Source organism: Castor canadensis, chromosome 3 (genome assembly GCF_047511655.1).
Source record: "Castor canadensis chromosome 3, mCasCan1.hap1v2, whole genome shotgun sequence".
Classification (NCBI taxonomy): domain Eukaryota; kingdom Metazoa; phylum Chordata; class Mammalia; order Rodentia; family Castoridae; genus Castor; species Castor canadensis.
In genome coordinates, this window is record NC_133388.1 from 103598349 (window position 1) to 103613679 (window position 15331).

Sequence of the window (15331 nt, forward strand, 5' to 3'; positions counted from 1 at the left end):
GGTCTTGCTAACTATTTGTACAGGTTGGTGTGGAACTTGATAAAATGCTCCCAATCTCTGTCTCCCAAGTAGCTGGGATTATAGATGTAAAACAACATGCCTGGCCATATTTGCTGTTTTAGGTTTTTTTTGGTGTTACTGGGGTTTGAACTCAGGGCCTCACACTTGATAGGCATGCGCTCTACTGCTTAAAACTTGCCCTTGACCACTGTTTGCTACTTTAAATGGTAGTTTTGTTTGTTATGTGTTGCTGGTATACAGAAGTATGATTGATTTGTATATTGAACTTTTATAACTCATCCATCTCACTAAACTTTCTTATTTGTAATCTTTCAAATGTAGTTTTATGGAAACATTTCATAATGTCAATTTTGCTTCTTCCTTTCCAATCCTTTTGCTTTTTATTTATCTTCTCTGATTGCCATTAAGACTTTCAGAACAAGGCTAAAAGAGCAGCCAATGACGTTGGGCACACTTATCTTGCTCTTGATTTTGAAGAAAGTATCTTCAATATTTTACAGTTACGAATGTTTGCTGTAGTTATTATTATTATTTTTTGGTAGACATTCTTCATCTGATCAGGGATTCATGATTTGTTATATGATTTTTTTCATAATATGCATATATTTTGGATCTTAACAGATGCATTTTCTATATGAATTAAAATGATGTTTTCCATTTTTAAAAATTTAATTAGCATATGTTTCCCCTCTATGATTAATGTAGTGACAATTAGCACTGCGCAAGTGGTAAAGTAATATTACATTATTAAGACCTCAGTTGCAGATTTATTTAAAATTTTTATATACATATGTCCATGAGTGATATTGGCCCTTCATTTTATTTTTCATACTAGATTTGTTATCAACATCATTTATATCAACTTCATAGAATGAGCTGAAGAAGATTCTGTTTATTTCTTTTGAAAAATTGTACAAGACAATCTGTGTTTGAACAGCTTGGGAGAATTTGGTAATGAAACCTTTTGGCTCTAGTGCTTCTTTTTTTTTTTTCCTGGGAAGATTCTTAACTATCAACTTAATGTCTCTGATGATGATTAGACTATTTGAACTATTTTTTTCTCCAGACATTCTGATAAGATATTTTTCTATAGGTTTTTTTTTTTTCCATTTTGTCTACATTGTCAAACTTATTAGTATAAAGGTGCTAAAGTATCTTGACTATGTTTTAATCCCTGATGGAGATGATGCCATTATTTTTCCTTCTTACTTTTTTAACTTTTCTTTTCATTTATTTTATCATAGGATTGATAGTAATTATTTCAAAGGACTAACAATTGCTTTGTTTATTTGCTTATGTCATTAACTTATATTACAATGTGCTCTTATGATCTCCTTCCTTCTCTTTAGTGTTATTATATTATTATTTTCCTATTCCTAATATTGGAAACATTAGCTCATCAATTTTCAGCTATTCTTTTAAAAATATGAACTACTTAGATTATAAGGTTTCTTCTAAATATACAATTAATGAAACCACCTGAATTCTGATATTTAGTATTTTAATTACCAAATGCATTTAAAATTTTTCATTATTTTCTCCTGCTATCCATGAATTTTTGGAAGTATTTAATTTTTTTCTATAAGGACTAAAACATATATTTGTCATCAGTGTTAACTTAATTGTACTAAGTGAAAAATGTATTCTTTAATAATGATTCTTTTATATTTGTAGAGATTTACTATGCCTTAGTATATAACTGATTTTTGTGAAAGTCTCATGTGAGAAGAATGCATATGTTCTACTTTTCAAATAGGAGGTTTTGTATATGGCATATAAGTCAAGTCAATAAACTGTTTCTCAAGTAATATCTTTACTAAATATTTTTGTCTTACTGTTCATTTGTGTTATATTTTCCTGCATAACAAATTACACCACAAATTAAAAGCTTAAAATATTTGAGTCTGAGATTTGTCATCTTGATGGCAATTAGTTAATGCCAGACCCTGCCCTATTTGTATTGTCATTCCCTAAAAGGCCCTTATTAGTTAGGCTTTAAAAAGCACATAGAATAAACATCAGATATGCTTACTATTTTGCCCAAGATCATTCGTTGTTAGTCAGCTTTTGTTATGGTAACAAAATACCTGAGATAATCAACTTATAAAGGAAAAGTTTACTTTGGCTCATAGTTTTGGAGGTTTTAGCCCCTGATTGGTTGACCCTGTTGCTTTTAGGTGTACAGTGAGGCAGCACATCATGGTGGGGGAAAGATGGCACAGCAAAGTAAAGAAGCAAAAGCAAAAAAGAGGAACAGGAAGGAGTTGGGCAGTTAGATATCCTAGTGTTCCCTCCAAGGATATACCCTCATGACCAGAAGACTTCCAACTAGAACCTACCTCAAAGTTTCCAACATGCCCCAATAGTGCAAAGTTGTGGACCAAGCCTTCAACACACGAGCCTTTGGGGGACATTCTAGATCTAAACTAGCCATCAGGTAGTATCAAATTTAAAAATTCTAAAAAATAAAATGAAATGAATATATTTGCATAAGTATCTCTTTAAATTTTATAAAAGCAGAGAAGTACCAGCCTAATTTCTGGAGCTAAACCTCTATCAGCGCATAAGTACAGGTACAACTCATCTACTCTCTGAACTGATGAAATGTTCATGGAATCGAATGTGGCAGCCAGTAGCCACATGTGACTATTGAGTGCATGAAATGTGGCTAAGGTGACTGAGGAACTGAATTTTAAATTTCATTTAGTTTTAATTTGCTTAAATGTAAAAAATCAACATGGCAAGTGGCCATCCTACTGCCCAAATAGTCTAAAAGCATAGGTATTAGAGGAAACAAAAACTGAATTCTTAATAAGTAGTTAATCAAACTTTCAATAACAGTAGATAACAAGCGCTAACATGTAGATAACATGCTGGTGGCGTGGCTCAAGTGGTAGAGTGCCTGCATAGCAAGCGTAAGGCCCTGAGTTCAAACCCCAGTACCTCCAAAAAATCAGAAACAAAAAAACCCCCAACCTGTCAAACAAACAAAAAACAAGTAATAGATGATACTTTGTGAAGACAACAATATACATGGAGAGGTTATTTCAAATGGGCTTCCATTTAAAATATTTCCAAATTCTGTTTCATCAAACATTAATATTCATAAGATATTAACAGGTATTTCTTAAAAATCACTACAATCAAAATGTTTTCCCTAAAATGTATTTTAGTGAGTCTTTGGAGAAAAACTTATCAAAGCCATATTTAATTATTACTATGTTTGAACTCTTTGAAAATATGACATTTTATACTCAAGAACACAGGAAATCCATAAGTAGTCACCTGGAAATCATGAACACAACATTTTAGGCCTGCATAAATAAACAGTATTTAGCAGGTGGCATCCAGAAGAATATGCCATCCATTTTAAACAAAACTAGTCTTCACATTTTCACATACATGTATGACATTATTTAATATGAAGTATATATATTAATATTTAATAAGACATTTATATAGTACAAACTCATGCCTGTAATGCCAATATTTGGAAGGCTGAGGCAGGAGGATCATGAGTCCCAGGCCAGTCTAGGCCAAATAGTGAGTTCCAGGCCAGCCTAGCTACATAGTGAGATCCTGTCTCAAAACAAAACAAATAAAAATAACTTACCCAGACCCCCCAAAACTCATTTGTTATGATTTTGTGGCTGGAAAAAAGGAAAATTTCTTCAAAATGATTGTAAATAACTGTGGTCTTGGGTTTCTAGAAAATGAGGTGAGTTGCCTAACATGAAAAAAATGCTCATTTCTACTGATATAACCTTAGGAATTAGTGCCAAAAAGAGCATGTAAATAATTAGTTTTTTTCAACATCTTGAGTATGCTGTCCCACTGTATTTTGCCCACCCTATCTCTAATGAGAAGCCAATTGGTATCTTATTCAGGCTTGCTTGCATATGATGACTGACTTAACTTCTCTTGCTTTTTATCTTTGGCTTTCAACATTTTATTGACTATGTGTCTGAGTGTGGATATTTGAATTTACTTTTCTGGAGCTCATTGAACTTTTTGGATTTTCAGAATAAAGTTTTCCATCAAATATGAGAAGTTTTCAGCTATTTTTTCTTCAAATATTTTGCATCGCATTCCCTCCTCTGGAACTCCTATTATTTGCACGCTGATGAATTTAATGGGGTTCCACATTTCTATGAGGTTCTGTATAAGGGTTCCGGTTTTGATGCATCCTCACCAGCATTTGTTGTTGTTATTGCCCTTGAATATGGCCATCTAACTGGGGTGAGATGAAATCCAAGTGTTGTTTTGATTTTTACCTTTTTTATAGCTAGGGACGCTAAACACTTCTTGATGTATCTACTGGTCATTTGAAACTCTTTCTTTGAAGAATACATACTCTTAAAAAAGTATGTATGTATATGTGTGTGTGTGTGTATGTGTGTGTGTGTGTGTGTGTATTCCCCCCACAACCCATGGAGGGTCTCACTATAGGTTGGCCTTGAACTCACGATCCTCCTGCCTTAGCATCCCCAGTGCTGGAATTACAGTTATGCAGCAACTTGCTTGGCTGAATATATTTTTATTGGCTGCTTTGGAATCTTCATCTGCTCAGTCCCACATCCATCTATCTTTCCTTCTTTCCCCTTCCCTCATCTCTCCTCCACTCCCTTCCTCTCTTTTCTCTTCTCCCCCCACCCCTACCCCGTTGCTTTCCAGGGTCTTAAATGTTTACCAGGCTGGCTTTGATCTCATGATTCTCCTGCCTCAACCTCATGAGTAGCTGAGATTACAGTTGTCTGGCATCACTGTATTTGCTTCTAAAAGCCAAAGTTTCCATTACCAATCCCCCCGCCCACTCTGTGTGAGGTCACATGTTGTTCCTATTTCTTTTTGTGTCTTGTAATTTTTTGACAACTGGACATTTCTGATAATATATTGTAGCAGCTCTGGAACTGATTCTTCCTTTATCCTGAGGGCTGATGATGTTGTTACTTGCATGGTTGTGTAGTGACTTGCTTGATATTTATTTCCCCCTCAGAGTGCAGCCTCTGATGTTCCTGCTCAGATATTTTGATCTTGTTTTTTATCTTTACACATGATTTTATAAGGGTTGCCCCCAGATCAGCAAAAGCCACTTACTGATGAAAGGTTGTGCTTAACCCCTTTGATGTTGACTCTTTTTTTTTTTGCAATATTAGGGTTTGAACTCAGGGTCTCACATTTGCTAGGTAGGCGCTCTACCACTTGAACCACTCCACCAGCCCTTTTTTGTGTTGGGTATTTTTGAGATACGGTCTCAAAAACTATTTGCTCTGGCTGGCTTCAAAGTTCAATCCTCCTGATTTCTGCCTTCAGAGTAGCTAGGATTGTAGGTGTGAGACACCAGCACCCAACTTGATGCTGACTCTTTACCATTGGATGTATGGCTTGGAGGTGCTATTACAGCTCAAGGAGTGTAGGTTTTCTGCTTGGGTTTTCCCTCTAGTCATTCCTGTGAGGCGTGCCAGACTGCCAAGGATGTGTGTGGTTTTATTTTGAATCCTGGCTTCCTTAGGGGCATCCCTGGGTCTGAGTGACTTACTGCTCATCTAGTGTGGTAAGTGGCAGTGCTGATGCTGCAGTATTAGGCAGGCTTTCATCACTTGCTTGCTGATTTCTTTCAGTTCCTCCCTGGGGCTGCCCTGGCTGCTCCAGAGTGGGTGCATCTAAATACTTGCATACAGCCTTAGTCATTCCACAGTTTGACCATGATCCCTGGAGGAATCTCCTGGCTATTTTGTTTCTCTGATTCTCTCTGTGAATTTATTGCTTTACTGTTTCCTGATTGTTTACAGTATCATGAAGCTACTGGCACTTTCTCCCAGATTCCCATTATTTTCAAGGGTATGCCCTTGAATATGGAATTCTCTTACTATGTTCTAAATTAAGTGAGCCCCTCTTAAGCAGTGCTACATTACTCTTCTTTTTACTGCCTCCTCCTAGGCAATAAGTCTGGGCTTTTGACTTTAATTTTAAGAACAATGCATTTGAAATTTCCATGAGTCCCAAAGACTAGTCTTTCTGCTTCTCTCTATTTTTCCCTATTGCTGTGGTTTGAGGATCCATGTCCTCCCCAAATTCGTGTATTAGAATCCTCACCCCCCAAGGTGAGGAGGTGGGGCCTTTGGGAGGTGATTAGGTCATGAAGGCAAAGCTTTCATGAACAGATTAGTGCCCTTATAAAGGAGGCCCCAGAGAGAATATGCTAATGCCTATGGGACTTTTCAGCCTCTAGAACTATGGAAAATAAACTTATGTTGCTCATGAGCCAAGAATACCATGTATTTTTGTTATAGCAGCTCAGATGGATGAAAATATCTATCTTCTTTTTCTCTTTTACTAACTTCTGGCCTTCTTTCAATTTCCCAAACAGAATAGATTTATCCCACTCTAGGGTTTTTATACACACTGTTCTCTCTGTAAAGAATGCTCTTTTCTCAACTTTTTTCCACAGCTGGCTGATGCATAGCCAGACTCAGCCTAAAGATCACTTCATTTAAGAAACCTCTGACCATACTGGCTAGAGCAGCCTACCCTATCACACCAGCAGTATTTCTCATTGCACTCTATTCACTTTCTTCTTAATACTTGCACAGTCTGTGGCTGCATGTGTGTCAGGTCTCTCCTGATGGGGGTAGGAGCACAGGAACTACTTAATTCTCCACCTTGTAGCCAGCACTTCATAGAAGGCTGAGGTGACAGGCAACACTGCTGTACTTAGCACATAAAAGGATGGATCACAGATTTATCTTTCCCAAAGGGAAGGTACTGTTTTGGAGCCAGTGACAAACCATTAAGTGCTTTACTTATTAAGGATCATGTGATAATTATTTCATGGCTCTGCAGCCCCCTGTGACCCATTGCATCTGTTGTACTAGTCCCATAGGCATTAGTTGCATTGTCTAGCTTCATAGTTTTGTACTTGGTTCATTTATTATGCTCAAGCAAATCAACATGTCTTTAAGAAAAACAAGAATAATTCACACTTAAATCTACAAATTTAGAATGGATGGTTTCCAACTACTCTAAAACTTTATAAATAAGGACTAAAGAGCCATTCTGTTTTCTCATTGACACATGCTGAGCATCTACAGGGTTTTTATTTTCAATGGAAGTAAATCAAAGGAAGAAACAGAAGACCAACTTCCAGAAGAGCAGAGTGATTCTTTCCTAAAGTTAACTGGAGAAAGTTATAAAAGGCGATCATTTGAAATCTCTGGAAATTGTTGAAAGGTCATACAGAAAATGGAGAAATATTCCATCAGTCTATGAACACATTCAGTGTGTTTGTTGCCCTTGAGTCATAACTAACTTTCCCATTAACACATTCATCTTATGGTGGCTACTCAGGGGCTCACTCCAGGAGGCACAATGAAGATGACCCCTCTGCCCACTGAGGGCTCTGACCCCTCCCACTTCACCCTGGGAGGGCTGGCCACATCTCTTGTCACTCACCAATAAGTAAGGCCAAGAATAACTGACCCAACTTTCCTAACTCAGCTCACTGTTAGAGAATCCACATGGGATAAGCAAGCCCAGGAGAGCAGAACCTTTCCATAGTACCTACTCTAAAGCTGGGTGCCATACTAGCAGATGAGGTCACTGTCCTCACTTCCAGTTTTAATGAAGAGGAGAATTTGCTAAGCATTTGAAAAGAAGGGAGTAAACAGAGGTGATGAGGGAAAGGAATGGGTAGGGAGAGGTATAGAGAAGCACCATTTACTGCCTGGGCATGGATGGCATAGAAAAATGCCCAGCAAGGGATGAAGGCTGTGAAAGGCCTTATAAAGAGAATGACCTGAATGGGGAGGGGAGGTGGTGAGTGACAGGCCTTTGTGCCAGCTCACCTGTTCCCTATCATCAATGAGCACATGTTGGGGTGTCACTCAAAGGCATTAGTTAAAAGAATGTCCTGATAAAACTTCTGTTTCAGAAACATAACTTTTAGGGAATGGTGGGAGATGACTTGAATAGAGAACTCTTAGACTTGGTGGAAGTTCATTGCCTTAACCAATGACAAATACCTGTGTGTTACTCAGCTTTCTCATTGCTGTGACAGAGTGCCTGACACAGAAAACTTAAGAAGAGAAACATTTTGGCACAAGGTTTCAGAGGGTTCAGTCTATGGCTGCTTGACCTCATGTGCTTGGGCAGACATCATATCAGTGGGAGTGTGGTAAAGGGTGTTCACCTCATGGTAGACAGAAAACAGAGAAGGGAATACAGGAAGGGGCCAGGGCCAGATATAGCCACCAAGGACACACTGAGGGACCTACTTCTCCAGTTAGGCCCCACAGAACCACCCAAAATAATGCCACCAGCTAGGGACCAAGCTTTCAATATGTGAACCTTTTTTAGGGGACATTTCATATACAACTTATAACAATCTAATAGAAAGGAGTGGAGTAAAGCTGCAAAGCAGTGCTCATAGGCCACATCCATTGGCTCGTATGTTTTCTTTGGCCTATATGGTGTTAAAATCAAAAATTAGGACTGGTGGAGTGGCTAAAGCAGTAAGAGTGCCTAACTAGCAAACATGAGGCCCTGAGTTCAAACCCCAGTGCTTCCAAAAAGAAATAAAGAATAAAACCTGGAAGACTTCACAGTAAGATTCAAATTTTCCGTTATCTTCAGAAACCTGCAGCTGTGATGGCACTGGGTCACACCCCTAGATGCATCTCATGCTTGGTCTCCAATCCTTACACCACTATATCCTCTTTGCTTTGTTGGCCTCTGGCAGCTTAGGAGAATGCGTTAGAGAAATATTTTAAGGGAGAGACAGGAAGTATGGTAGTGAATTACGGATGAGAGGCAGGGAGAGGCTACCCAAGTTTCTAAGGTGAATGGTCATGGAAAACAGAGCAGCATCACGGATAGGCAGCCAGATGTGGACCTCATCTCAGAGAAAAGAGAAGCTGTGGCATTGAGTGACTTTAGTCAGGGTATAGTCAAGGACTTAGCTGATTAACACAGAACCTGGAAGTCCAAACTGTTCAGTACAGGATGTGATTCAAAACATGGTCAGAGGCAGCACAGGCATAGAGGGCTGGGATACTGGTCGTGCTGCTCACTGGGCTGAGATTCCTCTTCATAAATCAAGGGGCAATTCCCTAGAATATTTTAAATTATTTTAGCTCAAGAACAGTTAAATAGACCTACATCTTTACAGCAGGCTGCAGCTCAGGATCCAATACCCAAATCCAGAGACACTGTAACAGTGTTGGCTGTGCCCTGCAGGACAAGTAGTAGACATACCACCATCCTCAGAAGGCTCTGAAACGTTGGGAACTAGTGGCTAGCCAAGTCACAGGGGGAGGAGGTTGCAGGAGATTTGACATTTTAAAGTTATGCAATGGATTAGTGTTCATAACATCGAGCTTCCACTTTGGGAAGCAGATTAAGTACATCCTTTGGCTGGCTTGCCACTGGGCAAGGTAAACATACACATTGAGTCACATCAAACTCCCTGCCGCTGGTGACAGGCAAGCTTGGGCTGCAGGTGACGTTTTATGCCCTATGCCACATTGAGCACCTATTGATAGGTACCCTGCAACTCAAATGAGAGAGTCACTGCTGTTTTTAGGACTGATTAGCTTAAGTACTTAGAACAGCAGAGGAAAATTTCTCATAGGGAAGAAGCAGGATTTTTTTCACTGATGCTTTGCAGTTTTTTTGGTTATTAATTAATCATTTTTATTTAGAAAGAGTCTTTCTATGTAGTCCAGGCTGGCCTCAAATATCTGATCCTCCTGCTTCAGTCTCCTGAGTACTGGGATTACAGTTATGGATAACCACACCTGGTAGGAAGTTGGATGCTACTGATTAGAGTAAGAGTCCCAGAAATGTACCCATTCCTTAAGACAGAGAATTTGCTTCTCAAAAGTTCTTACTAACACTCTGGCAAGTGAATGCCATCTTTTTAATATTAAGATCAAGGCTCCTCACATGCTGAGAGCAGAAAGCAGATAACAGAACTCCTCCAATTTCCTGACAGCATGTGGTGCAGGGAGTTAGCCTGACTGGAGAAAAAGCTCCATTTTGAGCTCTACAGCTGATGGATGAGAGCCTCTACTAGGTCTGGGAACTTCAGTTGTCACCCCTGTGCAATCTCAGTTTGCTGTGTGTGGAAGCAACTTTGACTTGCCCACGCTGTACTGGAACCATGATCCTCCCAATCTCAGCCTCCCAAAATTACAGGCATGAGCTCCTGGTTCTTAGCTTTGTACCCACGTCTTTATAAAAAGGGTAAGTGCTGTGGGTGGAGGGGCTCAGAGGGAGGGGCTTGAAAGCAGCACAAGGGTGCACTGTTTCATCCTTCATGCTCGATGAGCTCCTCACAAAGGAAACCATCTTGTGATGGGCCTTATGACACTGACCTCATCATTCAGCTTCTGCAGTTTTGCTTTGTAAGCTTAAGTTCCACTCAGGGTAAAGCAATAAGTAATTGTTAAAATGCCCAGTGTATACAACTTGTCCTTGCCCCAGCCATACTCCACCACTTCCAAATGGGAAGATACCACAGCAGTGAGGAAACAGATTCATAGCTGGCATGGTGGCACACTTCTGTAATCCCTGCACTGAAGAGACTGAGGTAAGAAGATTGTAAGTTTGAGGCTAGCTGAGCTAGTGAGACCCTTTCTCAAAACCAATCATACCAAACCAAAACCAAAAAAGAAAGCAGATTCACAGAACATCATCCCACCAGAATCTCCTGTTTTAGCTATCAGAGGCCATTTGTAGAACCATGTACATTTCTGAGCCATGAGGGTGAGGCCTGGAAAAATCAACTAAAATTGGTACCTAATGAAACCATACTCCACAGCACATTACCAGCAACAAAAAATCACACAGATAAAAGGTTTATTGTTCAATCACATGCTGGAAGAATAAAGGTCCATTTGGAGTTAATATTTGCTTTAAGGAGGGTTTTTTTGTGATGTTGTGGTTTGAACCCAGGGCCTTGTGCATGCAAGGCAAAAACTATACCATTGAGCCACATTCAGCTAAATGTCACATCATATCCACTGGAGAATATTTCAAAAATTATAAAAATATATTATCCTGTCATCTGTAAAAGCAACAAAACAAATTACAAGGGATACAAACTATAGATTTATAGGGGGATACTTAGGGAGTATAATTAATTCCTCCTTGAAAATTTCAATGTGTTTCCCTGCTCCTTTCTTAGTGACTTCCCTTTCTTTCACTCAGTGGCTCAATTTTGTAGCTCCACAAGTGAGGAAGCAAGGGAAACAGCAAAAGTATGTGTCAGCGCATGCATGTGTGCTGAGAGGGAAGGAGATTAAGTGAGTGTTTACGTGAGCAATGGGGGCAGTTCTTAGCAGTCCACCAAGAATTCCCGGAATCAGAGTCAGGCCTGGCTGTTTAATTCTAGGTCACTGTCAACTGCAGCAGTCTGTAAAGATCAACAAGGATCTTTCTCTCCACTTCATAATCTCTTAGTAAGCCTCAATCCAAAGAAGAGAGAGAAGAAATTGGAGATAGTCAAAAAGAAAGAGCTGGGGGAGAGAGGAGAGAAGGGAAGAGAGCTTGAGACTGAGTGTGAGAGGAGCTCCCTAGAAGAGGGAGGAGGGCTGTGCTCCTGCAGCCGCCTACAGATGGGAACCAGAGACAGCAGGACATTGTGTTCCTCTCCTCAAAACAACCAGACTCAGGCTCCCAAAGTAAACAGTTAATCCTGTTGTTTATCTTCTTAACATGAGGAGATGTTAAAAGCATAGTCTCTGCTGCACAGAAATGTGGTTTTACTCATTTAAAAATCATAATTTTCTCTTTGCTGAAATGTGACATGTAAACTTTTTAATATCAGTGAATAGGAAGGAATAAAAATCTTTCTTTGGTAAATGTGGCTTAATGAAAAGAAAAAAAAAAAAGGCCCAAGAAAGGCCTTTTCTATATTCAACATCCCCTTTATTTTTGGAAAATACTGCATTATTGAACTAAACATCAACCTGCTGCAAGCTTGGTCTTTGAAGATAAGGTATTATACGCTTTGCCAGAAGTTTATCCAACAGATTTTTTTTTTTTTTTGGTACTAGGGTTAAACTCATGGCCTTGTGCTCTACCACTTCAGCCACTCCACCAGTTCTTTTTCTGTTAGGTATTTTTGAGACGGAGTCGTGATTTATACTTAGGCCAGCCTGGATGGCAGTCTTCCTGTCTGTGCTTCCCTGCATAGCTTGGGATGACACATTTGCCACACTGTGCCCAGCCATTGGTTGAGATGGGGTCTTGAGAACTTTTTGGCTGTGCTGCCTGGAACCACAGTATTCCTGATCTTCACTTCCTGAGAAGTTAGGATTACAAATGTTTTCTAAGATACTTACTTCTCATGTCTTTTTGTTAATTGAAATTTTTATTGAGATAATTAGAGTACCATGCAGTTGTAAGGAGCACTACAGAGAGATCCCATGTACAGTTCCTCCCTGTAGGATCCTGTACACTAGTAAACAATAGTACATTGCAGTCAGGATATTGACACTAATACAGTCCACCACTTTTACTCAGATTTCACCAAGTTTACTTGTATGTGTGTGTTTAGTTTGATATGGTTTTATCATCTGTACAGGATCCTGTATCTACCACAATTCCATTACCAAAAGGGTTCCTCAGGTTGCCTACTATAAGCCCTCTCCTTCTTCCCCTCCCACTTGAAACCACTAGCCCATCCTTTCTAAAATCTTGCAACTTCAAAAATGTTATAAATAGGCTGGTTGCCTATTTATATGATTACACCTATAAATAGGTGGACTTTAGTTAGAAGCCAGCCCAGGTAAATAGTTTGAGAGACCACCATCTCCAAAATAACCAGAGAAAAATGGACTGGAGGTGTGGTCCTAGAGGTAGAGCTCTTGCTTTTGCAAGTGAGAAGCACTAAGTTCAAACCTCAGCCCCACAAAAAAAAAATGTAATAAATGGGATTGGATTTATTTCCCTTAGCATAATTCCCTGGTGAGTATGATATATGCTGTTAGGCTTTTTATTTTTACAATAGTTTTACTGAGACATAGTTTACATACCATAAAATACCTGTTTTTATTATGGCAAAATATACACAACATAAAATATACCACTTAAAAAATGCTACAGCAGTGGTATTAAGTACATTTTCAATGTTCTGTAATCATCAGCATTATCTAGCTCCAGAATATTTTTATCACTCCAAAAGGAAATCTCAATCCATTAAGTAGTCACTCCCACTCTCTCCTCCCGAGTCCCTGGCAACATTAATCTACTTCCTGTCTCTATGGATTTGCCCTAATTATTTCACATAAATGGAATCAAATAATATGTGGCCTTTTGTGTCACAGCCTCTTTTTACTTAGCATAATGTTTTCTGTTTATCCATGTTGTAAAATGGATTGACGTTTCATTCCTTTTTGTTGATGAACAATATTCCATTACATGCATATACCACATTTGCAAAAAAAAAAAAAAATCTCAGGAGGCTGAGGCAGAAAGTTCTACAGTTTGATGCCAGCCTGGGCTACAAAGTGAAACTCTGTATAAAAAACAAAACAAAACAAAACATTCTGTGGGTTGTTTTTCCACTTTCACATTGGTCTTTAGAAGCATGAAAACTTTTAATTTTTTTTTCTTTTTTTGGTGGAATTGGGGTTTGAACTCAGGGCTTTGCAACTGCTAAGCCTGTGTTCTACCACTTGAGCTACATCTCCCACAAAAATTTTTAATTTTGGGGGCTGGAGCTGTAGCTCAGTGGTTGAGGGTTTGCTTAGAATGCCTAAGACCCTGTATTCTGTCCCCAATACCGCACAAAGAAAAGTTGTCAATTTTGGCGAAGTCCCATTGATGTATCTGTTTTGTTGTTTATGCCTTTCATGTCATAACCACTACCTAATATATAAGAGTATGAAGATATGGTTGTAGGTTTTCTTCTGAGAATTTTAGTTCTTACATTGAAGCCTATGATCCACTTTGAGTTAATTTTTTTTTTTTGTGGTACTGGGGCTTGAATTCAGGCCCTACACATTGAGCCACGCCACCAGCCTCCTTTTTTGTGAGGGGCTTTTTCAAGATAGGGTCTCGTGAACCTTTTGTCCTGGCTGACTTCAAACTGCAATCCTCCTGATCTCTGCCTCCTGAGTAGCTAGGATTACAGGCATGAGCACTGGCACTCAGCTCCTTGACTTTTTTGTATGTGGTGTGAAGCAGAGGTTGAACTTGATTCATCTGCATGTGGATATTCATTGTTCTAGCACAATTTATCAGAATGGTTATTCTTTCTCCGTTGAATTATCTGACACCTTGCCAAACATTATTGATCAGAAATGTAAAGTGTTATATTTTATAATGAATGGGGGTACGGGGGGGGAAAGGGGGAAAAGGGAAAAACAGTGGAGGGGTGAATCTAATTAATATATATTGTAAGCGTATATGTAAATGTCACATTGTATACCCCCTGTAAAACTAATATATACTAATAAAAATAAAATGAACATGTCTACCATGCCAGCAATATCTAAAAAAATGTCTTATATAAGTGTAAGTCTTTTCTTAAGAAAGAATAAGTTTCAAGTGTCTAGAAAGGATTTAATCAGAATTTTAGTTTATCACTGGCAAAAAATTACATAAGTGCATCTGTACAGTACACAGACTAAAATTGCTGCTGGATTTATTGACTTCTGATGAATAGAGAGCAAATGTAACTGGGTAGTATCTCATTTCATCCAGTGCTGTTACTTTATTTTTATTGTGCAGAGAACCCCCAAAGCTCTGGTCTAAAACTGCTCCTCCTCCTGTGTGTTCCCTTTTACTAAATATGACCCCACCCATTTTCCAGTTACTGTCTCAAAATCTAGGAGTGCTCTTTATTTCCTTTTTTACATCCAGTTGTCATTGCCTACCCATTTTACCTCCATATTGTTATTGTTGTCATTATAATTAGTTAAGTGCTGGGGATTGAAGCCTGGGCCTTGCCCAGGCTAAGCATGTACTCTATCACTGAACTATACCCCTAGCCCTACGTTATCTCTTTTATGTACTCCATCTGTCTCATTCCTGTTGTTATTGTGGCCCTTGTTGCCGACTACATAGATGAGGCAAGTGCTTCTGAACTGGCCTCCTAACTTCTGTTCTTTCCTTTCTCCTACTTCCTGCTGGTTGCTACTCAAAGCACTCCTTCTTAAGGAAGGAGTTAATTATGTCACTCCTAGTCACAGACCTTCAAGGGCAACCCAAGGGCCCCTGCATGTCTCTTGACACACATGTGCTGAGTTTCAGAAAATCAAGATGCTATCACACCTCCTGTCTCAGTGCCAGCTCCCATGTAATC

The 15331-nt window shown here is 39.1% G+C and overlaps 1 protein-coding gene across 8 annotated transcripts in view; it reads right to left on the bottom strand.

Annotated features, from left to right (window-relative positions):
- The window catches only part of Spidr (scaffold protein involved in DNA repair), a 388190-nt gene that overhangs the window by 78919 nt on the left and 293940 nt on the right, over nucleotides 1-15331 (bottom strand). The gene's annotated exons all lie outside the window — the stretch shown is intronic.